The sequence below is a fragment of the Belonocnema kinseyi genome, chromosome 3 (assembly GCF_010883055.1).
Source record: "Belonocnema kinseyi isolate 2016_QV_RU_SX_M_011 chromosome 3, B_treatae_v1, whole genome shotgun sequence".
Taxonomy (NCBI): domain Eukaryota; kingdom Metazoa; phylum Arthropoda; class Insecta; order Hymenoptera; family Cynipidae; genus Belonocnema; species Belonocnema kinseyi.
Window position 1 is genome coordinate 83,170,021 of NC_046659.1, and position 11,299 is coordinate 83,181,319.

Sequence of the window (11,299 nt, forward strand, 5' to 3'; positions counted from 1 at the left end):
AGTTGTTCATCACTAAGAAATCTATCAATTATTCCTTAATTGTTTTCGATGGGGCGCGTAGTTTTTGTTCTAATCGTAAAAAAATACTTCAAAAATAAAAAATTGAATTTCTGGAAAAACGGCAAAAGATAAGAGAAAATGAAATTACAAATAAACAAACGACACTATTGCAAAAAGACATGAAATACAATAAAATGTCTCAAATTAAATTTGTTGAACCCTTAATGGCTTAACTACATAAAACTGCCGGTTTAGTAACTGTTAGTAACGGGGTTGCCTGCAAGTAACATTGTTGCTAAATCGGGACAATCGAGACGTAAACAGTCAGGGCCATCTAAGGCGTTTCCAATTAAAATGCATAATGTTACGCAATGGCCGAAAGTGAGTTTCCGCGCACTGCGCCTTTCCACTACCCTTGTGACGTTTTCAGGCGAAATGTGCAACCGGCTCTCGCCACTTGAACTGCGGGCTAGCTGTTCTAGGAATTAATAAACTTGGGGTAACTAAAACGTGCCTGTATTGTATTATATTAAAATTTCATATTTTTCAGATGAACTTAATATTTTTTTTTATATAAAATTAGATTTTTTTGTATAAAATTCAACTTTTTGGTTGGAAATTAAATTTTGACAAATTTTGTATGTGACGTATTTGATGTATTAAAGAATCTTTTTGAATTTCCTCAAGAATCTATAAAATCATTTTTATATAACCTTCAAAACGAATAAACAGATGAACTTATAAAAGAAAAATTACTCGAAATTTTTATTTGAACTAAAAAATGTTTTCTACACCAAATCAAAAAAGTACTCGTGCGCAAAGTGCGCAATGTTGATATTACTGCTGTATGGCAAATCTCTCTAAAATCAGGAATATCTCACGAAATAAATTTGTTTCAAAAAGGTACAAGATCAAGAATTTAAAGTTTTTCTTGGATTTTATAAATTTAAATGTTCAAAAAAGCAAAGCGAGGCTTTTTTGTATTCATAGTTAATTGTAAATTAAGCGTACCTTTATTATTATAGAAAAAACAATTAATATTATTCATAGAGTCTTGTACATTATTATAGCTATCGCTTTAAACGATTCTTAAGTTAGGTGGAAATTCAAGCCTTGGCAGAGATAACATTAGATAGACCAAAATAGATTTATTTTCAAGGATTTCCTATTTCATGTTGTAAATATATACATTTAGTTATAGAAACTATGTTATGTTTCATAAAGTGTATCACATTTGGCCGGTTTTTTACATTTGTCGATCATCATGAAACTTTCCCGTACAAGTATTTTTCAGGCAGTTGATCTTAAATATTCTCACGTCTTACGGCAAATTCCGAGATGGTAGATAGTTCGAATTAGAATATTGATCTAAGACTTTCGTATTGAAGAATAACGAAAATAATAGATTACTTTTATTGCGGCTTTGAACCGAATCAACCTCGGCGCTTCCTAATCGATAATATTTTAATCGGATCATACACAAATTACCATGAATTAGATATAAGAACTGATCCGACTAGCAGACATCTTAAATTGTATAATGCAGATTGGTTCGTAAAGTTTAATAAGATAAATGCTGCATAAAATGATAAAATCGATTTTCTCAGTTATTATTAAACACTTTAATTCTATAATTTTATAATTTGATTTCTCATTTCGTAAACCAATTTTAATTTCCATAGAATAGAAACTCGCGATTCTCTTTCTTTGCTTCACAATATTTTTAAATTAAAATGATTAAATTAATAATAATGTTTCAACAAAAAATTTGTATCACATGGTATCTATTATCTAAACCCATATAAAAGAAAACCAAGTAAAAGTTTCGTGGTAATCGATTATAAATTATAATTTTAATTTGTTATAATTTTTTTGTATAGATAATTAAACCTTTGCATTTTTGTTCATAAATAGTGAAAAAGTGAAAAATGTTCAGATGACCAAACATTTGAAAACATTGTAATCTTTGAAATCTAATTATTTATTACTTAAAGAAACGCGGTATAGTGTAAAACGCCAACATAATCTAAAATGGTTTGAAAGTTGTGAATTCTTATGAAATCTACTGATTTTCTAATAAAATTCTCAATTTCCAATCGAAAATACTAACAAAATTCGAAACGGTTTAATTTTGTGGAGTTTGTTATTTCAAACAAAGTAAATCATTGGATTTCAATCTAATAGTTTTTTAATAAAAATGTTCATTTCCGCCGCAAACACAAACACGAAATGAAATTATTTAAGGCTGGAAATTTTATTGTTGTACAATAAATAAGATATTGGATTTATATTTATTGTGGTTTGTTTTAAAATACCAATTTCATTATTAAACACACCAACATAGCCTAATGTTTTTCAGAACTTGTCAAAATTCTTTGAAGCCTAGTAATTTTCTATGAAAAATACCAATAATTTCTAGAGAAGAAATTTAACATGAAATTTTTCAGAATTGTAAATATTCTTTGACACGTAACGATTTTTAAAGACGCATTTTTTAGAAATAAAAAAAAACAAGAATCCAGCGTTCAAATTTGCGACTTTTGAAAACTAAGTTAGAGAAAATGATTCGAATTATTTTTTGTTTGAAAATGTCAATTTTACCCAAAAAAATCGAATACAATCAAAATACGTGAATTATTTAGTCCAATAAGAAAAACTGGTTAGAATACCCAGAATTTTGAATAATTTTAAAACTTTTTCTAAATTGTATGATATTTTTCATAAAGAAAATTTAATAAGTTCTAGAATTTGAACAACCTACAAAAATACCAAAAAACAGCGTTTAATACTTCCGAAAAATTAAGTTCTGTTTTTAGTAGATGTTAAATATATAATTTTTTTGTTATACATTCTATATGAAATGAATAAATGTAAAGATTTATCAAAATTTGAACAAGCCTTTCTGAGTTTTTTCATAATTTGAAAAACTTTGCAGGTTTCAAAATTCTTTAATAGATACTGTTTTTAGTACTTAGATAATTTCAATTCAATGGCGTTTGCAATTAAATATTTTACAGTTTGTAAGAATATACTATTTCTAGACGTTTTAAATTAAAAAATCTAAATGAACAATAAAATCTATATTCTTCAAATGTAAACAATTTTTAATTGAAGTTTTAAAATTTACCAATATGTTACTGAAAATAATTCTTCAAACAGCAAAGGTCTTCAGATACGTACAAAATATAAGCAACCATGAAAAAAAATTAAATGATGAAAGTAAGACTTTATTCAGAAATATCTTACTAACTAGACTTATTAATTTTGAAACATTTTACGTATTCATGGAATTTTAAATGATGTCTGTATATTTGAATGGATTTTTAAGATTTTCAATTATTTCGAAGAAAAATGCTTGTGAATTTTATTTAATCGGGGTTTTTGGAGAATTATAATGAATATTTTTAACATAATTTATATCCAAGGATTTGCAAATGACTTTTACACATTTTAATACATTTTCACGATTTAATGGGATTTCAGCGACTTTTTGAAGAACTTAAGGGCACAAATTACATTTTATTCAAAACATGTCAAGGGAATTAAACTGCTTCTAACTCAATTATTTGTGAGTAGTATGTTTTCAATGTTGTTGTTTCTAATTTACATTCAGAGTATTATTTATAGAGAGGATGTTATAATAAATGCTTGACAAAAATATTTTGCTATCCGTATTAGTATCACGATTTTATAGATAAAAAGGAATTTTTCTAATAGGAAATTTTTTTTATTACAATGACAATTTAGAACATGCAAAAATTGTTTATTTAACAAATGTTTTACATTCTCGGGCCTTGGAATATCGACATTATTTAAAAACTATAAAATCTTTAATAAAAATATTGCTTCTTGTTTTCTGAATTTACAAATAAATGTTCAATCACTCCGCTATTTTCCGCTTTTTTGCGAACAAAATTTTTATAAAATATACATTTTAATAATTGGAAAGACTTGAATAGAAAAGTGAATAATATTTCTGGAATATATATTTCAATAAAAATGATTCATATCTAAAATCTTGCAATTAAATTTACACGAGTGGGTCCTTTGGGGGATAAGAATAGCTGGAGCTGCAGTCGTATCTTTTGGATGCACCAACTTGCTTGCATGCTAACTGTAATGTATAATGGATTTTCAGGCAGAAACTGGTGTTCATAGATCATGGGCCTTACTTCCGAAAGCGCCTAACCCGGCCTCGACCCTGTGGTCTGATTTATTTTACCTTGGTGCGACCTCGTCTCTTCGTGGGTCCATTATCTTCTCGCTGGATTTTCCTATTACTGGCCCTTCGGGGTTTTCATGCCGTTGGACATTATTCATTAGATAATCAGTTGACAGTACACCTGGAATCAATTACACTCTAATTTAATCTCGTGGTAAATGAAGATGAAAAGGAGTTTTAAACAATTATATAAATGTGATGTAATTTAAATTAGAAGCTTGTTATGTAGTCAGTATTAATTTATTTCAGCTCCATATGCAGCATAAGCCAAATCATATTGAAAACGAAAGATTTTGGTTACTGAAGGGAATAAATGGAGAACTTTACATGGTGACTGCGAAGCTCTTCGGCTGGGGTGATTGCTAGAAATATTAACCAGCGATCTTAGACGAAGCAGTGTTTTGTAACGAACGTGCTATTTACATGAGAAATATAGGAATTTTAAAATAATATAAAAATAAATACCCCCCTCCCCATCACTGAACTCCTTAATCTCTGATATTATAGCGAGGCTAGAACTGAGTTATTCAAGCATATCCTGGAAAGGATTTGGATTAATGGTATCATAATAATAAATAATAAGAAACGCCATGGAATGGCAGATGCTTGCTCTAACAAAGTATCCAGAGGCGACTATTGTCATTTCAAAAGCTCGCGGCCACTGTGTAAGGATAACAGCAGTAAAAGACGAACTACAAACTTGACCATGATTCTAATTTAGTGCCTACATCATTGCAAAAGATTTTAAACATCGCCCTAACTTAATTTATAACATCCTTATCTCAACAGGCACTTGACTTAGTCTGTGGATGATAATGAAAAACTGGGTTTACCCGAGAAAAAGTTTAAAAAAACAGTAATAATATTATTTTTTAATTTCTTAAGTTTCCGCAACTGCTGCGTGTGTTTTTTAAAGGTGAGAGGTGTTCATAATCCACCACAGACTACAATTCTTGACGAGTTTTGATGTTTTTTTTTAAATCCTCAGTATTTAATTTTGCAGAACATCATTAGGCCCAATTTTTCAGTTTCACTCTGTGAAATTTATTATTTAAACTAATAGAATGTGACAATTGGACATTTTACAAATATTATTTTTTGTTCTCCGAAAAAAAGACTTAAAAGAAGTCTCTATCTATTAGAATGATTATTGCAGATATACTTCAGGAACATACATATTAGGTTTAAGATTTAGGTTCATTGTTATAACAATTAATATCAACAATTACTTCCATATGGTGCTCAACCACAACAAAAACTTTATCTTGATTAAAAATGCCTAACTATCTCGTAGAAGTTGTATTAAGAATGGAAAATAACCATTATTTAACAATGACCACTATTACAAATATTCTAATGAACATATTATGTTATTTTTTTCGAAGATGTTTTTTTCATCAAACAACTTTCAAATTAATTTTAAATGACAATAAATAATTTAAAAAAATATAAATGGTAAATATTCTTATTGTTTATATCAATATTATAAACAAATACAAAAATGTAGCGTTTTTTATCAGAAAAAAAATCGTTTTTTCTGCTAAGTCATGTTGCAGTTTTCTAAGTGGTTATACTTCATCAAGAAACTTTGAAAAAACTCAATATTGTTATTGTTATTACCAATTTTTTAAATAAACAGTCACCTGTGGCAAGTTTGCGTCTGGATAACCGGTTTTTTTCGTAAGGATTATTTTAATGCATCTCGATAATAGTTCCTAATTAAGTAACTTTGTAATTCTGAATTAAAATTATTATTAAATAATAATGGAGGATTGTGACTTAGAAACAAAATATAAACGAAAACCTATTTTGCGATGCCATTTTGTTAAACTATAATACTCTATTAGAAAAATTCCTTTATTCAATGAATCTCATTGGAATTGTTTTCTAATTTGAATTTTTGTAATGATTCTATGAACTATGGATCAAGTTCTGTTGTATCTTTCTCCTACTTCTGTCTTAAATCGGCAGTGTAGGGATCAGCTGATCTGTTCTGATGGAAAAACCTAAAAAAATTAATTTTGTATAATATTATTAACAATAAAAATATTTAACATTTATATTGCTTTGCAGCTATTGATTATAATTCAGAATTAATTTGAAAGTTAGTTGATGAGAAAAACATCTTCGAAAAAAATATAATAACACACTTTGTTTTTTAGAATATTTATAATAGTAGTAATTGTTATCTAATAGTTATTTTCCATTGTTAATACTACTTGTACGAGATATTTGGGCATTTTTAATCAAGATAAAGTTTTTCTTTGTGGTTGAGCAACGTATGAAAATAATTATTTAGATTAATTGTTTATAAAAATTTACCTAAATCCTAAATCTAATATGCATGTTCCTGGAATATATCTGCAATAATTCTAATAGATAGCGACTTCTCTCAAGTGTTTTCTTCGGCGAAAAAAAATAATATTCGTAAAATGTCCAATTTTGACGTTCAATTTGTTTCAATAATAAATTTTACACAGTGAAATTAAAAAATCAACCCCGATGACATTCTGTAGTCTGTATTGAAATTTTCAACTTCACAATCTCTCTTAAAATTTTAGAACATTGCAAAGAACTTTACTAAATAGAAGGCAGTCATAATAGTTTTATCAACCGCTAAATTTTTATGATTGCAAAACAAAACTTTCCGAAAATAATTAATATCACTGCCTGAAGACAGGAGGATGGAGAAAGAATATTCGGTAACATTATTTTGAGGCAAGTAGCATATGCCTTAATATTTCAAAAATTGTATGATTCTATTTTTCTACTATTTTTTTAAATATTTGCTGCTATTGAGGCTTTGTTCAATTTCTTAAACGGTTCCGAGGCCTAAGGAGGAAACTTTATGCTTTAGACTGACACATACCAGGTTTATCTACTTAAGGTAGGTCTTACTGAAAATCAGGCGACTGGGAAAAGTTTTCTATAATTTTAGAAATGAAACTGTATTGTCTGTCATGATATAAGGTAAATGTACTAGTAATCGTCACCTTAACCCAAATTGGAAATTAAAAATGCTTATAATTGTATTTAAAACACTCAATTTTGATTACTTAATATGATATTTGATTGTGGTCCATTTTTATTCACGAATAAATTCAAACTGTCTAAATGTGTTAGTAAACGTCAGGCACATAACCAAGTATTAACATGAGAAAAGTATATTAATTTGATTAAAGGATATTTAGACTTACCTAAAATCACAATTTTTATCACACGCGGCAAGAGCGAATCTTGCAATACGAAAAATAATGGCCATCCGGCGATAAATTACTTTAAATATAATTTTAATAACTTATTTTCAAAATCAAAAATAGCAGAGTTGTGTAGAGAACGTTTTTCCTGAGAAAAAATCCATTATTTAATAAAATACAAACACTTTCTAAAAATTGGCAAGGAGCTATAATAAGAGAAAATTAAAAATTAAAAAAAAACATGGACAAAGTATATTTTTTGTAAGTTTTAAAATGTTTACATTAGAAATTTTTTAAAATTTGAATTAACTTTTCCAGTAACGTTGCTTTGATTCCTAAAATTATTTCTGAATGATGGAAGGAAATATAATCACAAATCTCCTTTCGAGAAGCTAATATTTTAACTCAAGATAGATACAAGACCTAAATATAAAAAAAGTCAATAAAAATACTTTACAAAGTTTGATGGGAAGAAACTTGGCTTCATCTTTGATCATTAATGCTCAGCTGTCTCCCTTCGAACTTCGTTACCAGAAAACTCTTGGAGATACTTTTTGGTGGCAGGAAAAGAATAATTTATCTTTACTTACTAAAGTATTAAAATAAAAGGCTGGGGCCACACAGAGAAAGAAAATGTGAGACGAATTATGAGAGAGAAAGAAAGAGAAAAATGATTGAGATTGGTGAATTGCTGATTAGCCAAAAAAATATAAGGAGTAGAGGAGGCTTAAACATCACATGCATTCTTGAAGAGACACGATTTACAAACCCTGAATTTCGATTACAATTGTCGGCACAGATTTGGCCTCTGGACACTTTTCAAACAAGTTTTAAAATTTCGTTTGAAAAATACAAGTACAGCGTTAGAAATTTAAAAAAAAATCGGAATTTGGAGTATATTTCATTATTTTATTGAGAGTTCAACAATCTCATTAAAAACTCTTTTTTTGTTGTTCATAAAAATTAAAATAATTTCTGAAACATTCTACTTTTTCGATTAAAAATGTATCTAGTTTGGTAGAAAATAAATCTTTTTTAGTTACAAATCACAACAATTTGGTTGAAAATTGATCTGTTTTCGTTGAGAATTAAACTCTGACGTTTAACATTAACTTTTTATTGTTGAAAGTTATCATGTACACCTATAAATTCCTGTATTTGAAAAAAAAAAGTTTTAAAAAATCTTCTTATACGACAATTTTACTATTGGGTTAAAACTTCTTTGGAAATTTAAAATATTTTGTTGAAAATGTATGTAATTTGTTGAGAATTAGTTTTTTTGGGCAGAAAATTAACCTTCCATGTTAATAATCTATCTTTTTGGTTGAAGATTTATTTTTTGTTTAAGAATTATTCTTTTTCCATTGAAAATTAATTTTTTCCTAAAAATTGTACAATTCCATTTCACGTCAACAAATTTTTTTAACAAAGAAATTAAATCTTTTTGGTTGAAAAGTTATCTGTCTGCTTAAAAATTGAACTATTTCGTTTGAAATTCATTTGACTTCGTTAAAAATTAATTTTTTCAATGATAATATAACTATTCTTTTTTTAAGTTGAAAATTTATCTTTTTAATGTGAAGATTAAACTATCATGTTAAGAATTAATACTTTTGTCAACATTCATTTTTCGAACCAAAAATACACATATTACATTTTTATTTGAGAATTCATGTATTTTGCTGAAAATGTGTATTCGCTAATAGAAAATTAATATTTTTCATTTTGTTGGTTGAAGATTTATCACTTCACTTGAAATATAATTTCTTTAGTTAATTAATTTTTGCACTAAAAATGTAAAGGTTCTGTATTTGGTTAAAAATTCATTTTTTCGGTCAAAGATGTTCTTTTTTCTTTAATTTATGTCACCAACTAAACATTGAACTCTGCCACTTTTTATTTGAAATTTGTCTTTTTTGGTTGAAAACTTTTTGTGTTGAAAACCCATATTTTCAGGTGAAAAACTTAACTAGTTTTTAAAAAATTTGTGTGTTTTGGTTTAATAAAACTGTTTCTGATGGAACATTTTAAAATTTTTTGGTTTCAATATCAGCTATTACACTTTTTATTGTGAATTGAAATTGAAATATTTTGATAAAATTTACAAGAAATATTTTTCATGGTGTTTTTGTTTAAATAAAAGTTAAAAAATGCATGGGGTTCTAACAAATCTTGCTATTCCGTTCACCATTTTCCTGATAGGGGTTTAGGAAGAAAATGTGGTAACTGAAATAAGTTTTTAGTGTAAATACTACGATATAAAAAATAGTTTTATCAGTATTTTAACTATTGTGTTAAAAAAGAGTTATCTAACTTCAATTGTGATCAGGAAATGAGCTATCACTCAACAGTGGATCGAATTCATAAAATAATTAAAGGTATCTACAAGACAAAGTCTGTCAAGGTTCATGTCTTCCTTGTAAAAAAACCGTTGTACTTAAAGGTTTATGGACGTTTTACGACAGGAGAATCAGAATCGCTTCCAAGTGCACCCATTACCTACGATTTGTTACTTTCTCGAGGAGCATAAAATCCTTAACTGAACGAAATCTGGACTTTTTGATAAACAAATATAACGGCCAATAAAGAACCTAAACTGGATTATGACTAGCAGCAATCTATTTACAAAAAGTGTTACAAAATGTAATGCATTTGAAATTTAAAAATTAAATCCTGTGCTTTTAGTTTGTTTCCAACTGATTTGTTTACTAATTTGATAAGCGAATAAAACCTAATTTTATTACGTAAACAAAATTATTCATTGCTGTTAATTCTTTAGTGCCGATATCAATATGGTTTGGAAAGTAAAAAAAAACAATAAAAAAAAAATTAGGAGGATTTTCAAAGGAATCGAAAAGGATTTTAGACCAATTTAATCGATTACAAACAATGTTATGATTTAGAGCGATTTTGAGGGATTTTAACAGATTTAGAGTGTTTTCAAAATTGTTTAAAATATTTCAGGGCATATCATAGATCTTTTGCAGCTTTCAATCAAATGCAAAGAATTTGGAGTAATTTCCAAGTATTTTTATAAGATTTTAGGGATCTTTAAAGCATTTCGAATCATTTTACGGCAATTATGGAATCATTGGAAAAATCTTCAAAACATTTCAAGGGATTTCGCATAATTTCTAATGATTTCAACTTATTCTTTAAGAATTCAAGGAATTTTCAGAGAGTCTTAGTAACGCCTAAATATTTTAAATGATTTAAAGTGTTTCAAAATATTACAAGGGAGTTCGCCAAGTTTATTAATTTATATGCATTTATATGATTACATTGTTTCTAACAATTTCAAATCATTTTATAGGATTCCTAGGGTCCGCAAAATATTTAAAAAAATTAATAAAAAATCTAAACATTTTAAGTTATTTTAACCATTTTAAATCATTATTTGCAACTTTCTCTTGTTTTTTCAAGTCCCCCTTCACCTACTTTTTCTGAAGATGTGTCTTTTCCCCCTACTTTTTAAGGTACTTTATTTTTTATACTGATGTACTTCGATAACGCTTTGTTCGAGAAATACTTTTTTGAAGAAACGTAAGTAAAACAAGGTGTCCAGTTAATCCTAAAGTTATTACTTCTACATCAGAAAAAGATTTGATATTTCTTCTGAATTTTTACTTCAAAAAAGAAAATTTTGAAAAGGGAATTACGATGCTAAAAGCATTAATTTTGTGACATACTTCAGTTTTAAGGGTCAATATTAGCCCTTAATTTCTTTTATATACTAAACATATCAAATTAAAAAAATTATATTTCTTTTTATATCAACCAAAAAGAATAAAGATAAAATTAATCGCTTACTCCTTTTCAGATTTGAAAGATTTTATTGATACGAAAAGATCGGTAATAGGACCCGGTTGTGGTTGTTTAA